This window comes from Synchiropus splendidus, chromosome 11, assembly GCF_027744825.2.
Source record: "Synchiropus splendidus isolate RoL2022-P1 chromosome 11, RoL_Sspl_1.0, whole genome shotgun sequence".
Classification (NCBI taxonomy): Eukaryota; Metazoa; Chordata; class Actinopteri; order Syngnathiformes; family Callionymidae; genus Synchiropus; species Synchiropus splendidus.
The window spans coordinates 3,952,872-3,957,404 of record NC_071344.1 but is presented as its reverse complement, the minus strand read 5'-3'; positions in this window follow the sequence as shown (position 1 = coordinate 3,957,404).

Sequence of the window (4,533 nt, the reverse complement as noted above, 5' to 3'; positions counted from 1 at the left end):
CGTCGCCGGCGGCGTGAAAGAAGCGCGACACCTGACTGCGTGTCCAGGAATGACACCGCGCGCGTTTCATGCGTGATGAGACGTCAGCGTAGTCGCGCGACGTCCAATTTCCGGTGCGAGGCTCGACTATTTGTATTTACGTAAATTACCTGCTGTTAAACTATGTAAATATGTTCAAGACTGAATGTTTTAAAACTGTTTGCGAGCTCATTCATCAGAAAATAAGAAAATTAAACAAAAATAAGCAATAAAAACTGTAGCTTGATACATATATGATATTATTTATTGTAAGCAATAGGCTAATATTCTATTCTAGCTTATTAATAATCCGATTACTATTATAAGTCATGAACAATTGGACAGAGCCACGTTTGGGTTTTTCATAAACATACCCAGCATAATTGGTCTGAAATGTTGTTGAGTCTAAATGCAATGATGAATCAAACCGTAATCGTGATTTTTGTTGCTATGAGAAGAAGAATTCCAACTTAATTTCAACTTAAATGAATCCTTTACCCAGTAAAAAGAGGAAGAAAATACATTTGGCTGATGAGTCATGTTTGCAAGTCTAAGGTGGGAATTATTTAAGGCTAGACATATTTATCAAATGGCCATGCTCATTACTGCAGGTGAAGAGAACATTATAATCGAAGCTGCGCAGCATCCTCAAGCGAACCACTCTGATAATGACAGCAAAACACATTCAAAAACAATGAGATGAAGCAAAGCTATTTGCATTTCAGAGTCCTTAATGAATTATGTTTTTTAGTCCAGCACTATGGTGTTTTTTGTTTGTTTGTTTTTATCCCCAAAAAAGTGATCTCTCTTTTATTATAAACTACGTTAATGAAAATGGTCATTTTGCAGTTCAGAGTACCTGGAACTCAAAATCCAAACCATTGAGTCCCTCACTGACCTCTCAGCCTCTTATTACGCTAAATCATCCCCAGGGATTATTGGTTGTCATAACATCATTAAATCCAATGCACTGCACATCATTCCTATTAATCTTTGTAAATAAAAGGTTTCAAACTTTCAGAAAATATGCTCAACATATGCTGTAGAAGAATACTGTGGGCGAAGATTGTTCTCTGTTATTTATTTATTTTTTGTTTTATTTTTTGGTCATTTAATGGGTCCAACATTTCTTACATCAAGCCAACATTTTTAAAGTTATATGTATTTAGTATGTAAATGTTGCTCCCTGGTATGTAACGCTGGGCTGTCCTGGAGAAAATATGAAATCAGAATCAGTATTAATGTATTCAATCTGCAGATGATTCAGCATGAAAACAGTACAGTTCCACTTTCAAAATAAAAACGTACTACAACAACTACACACTTACCATGAAGAATTGAATGAATACATGCATTTCGATTAAAAGATAATTGATGCTATAAGCAAGATGAATTGATTGAGATTCCAAAACTATCTTGTTCATAAGCGCGTGTTGTGGATGCACTCATGAAATGAATGACTCGTCAAATCATGAAAGTGGGTGAAATAAACATAGCATACGAAAGTCGTGTGAGTGTGACCCAGATTCTGTTGAATGCATTACTTACGCACAGATGCATGTCTCTCTGCAGAGAGGCAATGGAGAGTTTACAGAACAGACGACGCGGTAAGGTCACAGCATATTGCAAAGATACATTCAAAGATACACAATGACATTAAGCTCCCACACAGATTCTTCAATGAACACCCATAAACTGAGAGCTTTTTATAGCCCTACAATGAGATGATAAATGGCGAGTTATTAAAAGGATGGGGAGTTTGGATTCCCACTCTGGTTGCTGATGCCAGCGAAAAGACAGATGGAGCGATAAATTGTGAAACAAAGATCACGCCTGTGAGGATTCTTTTAACTTTCTTTGATAGCTCCACAAAAAAAGAAAAAAAAAGTCAAATGCATTCATTGAATTACTTGCATTTTCAAATGTTATCGAAGTCATAGCTCAAGCAACATAGTGTAATACATGCTCTATTTAGTGAGACACAGACCCGAGATGGACTCAATCAATTTCTAAAATATCCCAACTGACCTACTTTCCCTAATTTCCCCAAGTTATTGATGCCCATGATGCTGTAACACATGAAGGTAATTGGGCTTGAGCCTCTGACTCACCACACATGCTCCCTCAAAAGGCTGACTTGGATTTTCCATGTTCACTTTCTCCCAGAAAAACAATCATTTATTCCAAAATGTGAGTAGCAGCATAACAATGTTATGGAAAACACATGAACACTGAGTGAGCAATTGTGACGCTGCCGCAGTAATGAATGGTTCTTCTGGTTTTCAAGGTTCCTCTCACTGCCCCAACTTCAGCACTTCATTTCAACCTGACAAAAATATTCCAAATCATTTCTTCATAGAAAAGGGTGAGTGAGAGAGAAAAGGCGAACTTGTATCTTTTAATGTGAATCAATGTCTTTCTTCTTATTCCATTGTCTGACGCTGCTCTCAACCTCTCATTTATCATCAAGTCATGAAGCTGCAGGATACTGGCAACTGAAAGCACATTAAAATGAATAAATAAAATTGTCAATTTTCCTGAACAGTTTTGTTTAATGGAATATTTCCTATCTTGCCAAAATGTTTTCAAATTATTTCAAAGAGTAAATAATAAGGTCAGTATGAATATATATTTTTTATGTACTATACAGTCATTTTCAGAGCAAAACTATACAACTATATAACAGTATTTAACACATTTCCAAAGGCTTGGTCTCGTCTCTGAAGCAGATTTCTAATTGGCGTTGTCTTGGTCAATCTTCCAAGACCAGTGACGACCACACCAGCGGTGAAATCTTTTAATCACCAATGAGACATTATTGAGTTAAAATACTGACAATTCTTTTATAAGAAACCGTCATTAGCCCGTTAATACTGTATGCTAGTGACAGGTAGATGAGGTTTCATGAAACAGTGTCCTGATTTTCAGAGGCCACCAGATGACACTGTCTGCTGGAATATGCCCTTGAACACTTCATCAACTCGTAATGGAGCATGAATGATCCAGTTGCACATGAGTTGCTCTCACTAACAGGAATGATCTCAATTTGGAAAACAGTCAACTGTGTTGTGTTTTCCGTTTGGTCTCAGTCTTGACCCAAATTGCAGCTTTGGGGAGTTACATTATCTGATCAGATGAAGAGAAGTAAAGAAGAGAGTGCAGTCAGGGTGGAACAGGTGGAGACAGCTGTCATGGGTGGTGGGTTACAGAAGACTAAAGAGAAAAGGAAGCTGAGGGACAGTAGTGAGGTCTGCCATGATGTATGCTTGACTCAAAACTCAACTTTCAGACACAAACTCACAGCAAACTGCCTTTACATTTAATATGTCGTTGTTCTTCTTAAGCCTGCTGTTGTGTAACTTTGCATACTGTTTACCAGAAAAATAAGCACAATGTGCCTACTTGATTGGAAATATCAGTTAGGCTTCTTTGTGTTTTCACTCTGAGTAATTACAGCCACGTGTGCCCTGTCCAGGAGCTGCTTTAAATAATGTGTCTTCAAACAAGTTAATTACATCAGATATCCATGTGGAAGACTTTTGCTCATTCACATGGGAAATGTCAGCCTCAGTGTGGGCCTAAGCTCATTCGAAATCCAGATTCTTAAAATAGAAAGTGAAATTAAAACCACTATTGGGTTCTGCTTATCTTCTCAACTGGATTGAGATAATTTACTAATAAGGGTCCATTTACATAAGTGTATCAAGGCAGCTGCATTTTGGTAATTACAGCCCTTGTTCCATTATTTCCCTCAGGTATTCGCGTTTAGATTTGAACTATAGCTGACCTAAACAGCCGGGCCCCTCCTCACAGAATGTTGTTGTCCGTCCTTTCTCTGCTTTGTACATCACAAAAATAAATCAATCAATCAAGTGAACAAATACCCAAATTTGTTTTTTTGTGGGTTATTTTTGAAACTAAAATAAATAGTATAAAGAGTATTGCGTTCCAATAGGAGAGGTGATTGTTGAGGGGCAGTTGTTGTAGGAGCTTAGAAGGCCACACAAGGTCAGGACTCATCTGCGAACTGCCAGGCAGGGTGTTTTCATAAATGCATATCTTACCCAAACAAACAAGGCCAGTTTGATGTATTCTTTTCTACAGTCTACTATTCTAAACGTGTGCTGCTTTCACCCAAAACCCCCCCTGAACATCAGAAACAAGTGATCACATGGGCCCTTTAACCATCTGGTTTGGTCTCAGTCACCACATGCACCAAAATGTACTAATATTTAATTAGCTTGAGTGTTCTTGCTTTGTAATGGTCTATGAATATTTTAAGCTTTTTAGTGGGTGCTTTGCGTCCAATAACTCCCGGTTGTATTACAACATGAAAACAAAACAATGTGTTGAACTTTGTCTTGAAATATCTGGCCGCTTGACCCACAACGATTCCAAATTGCTATTCTGCCATCGTGTGGAAAGATTGTAGTATTACAGCCAGAAAAGATGCAAATCGAAAGTTGACATTGACGCAGAACGTGTTATATGGAACCCAAATGCATTATATATATA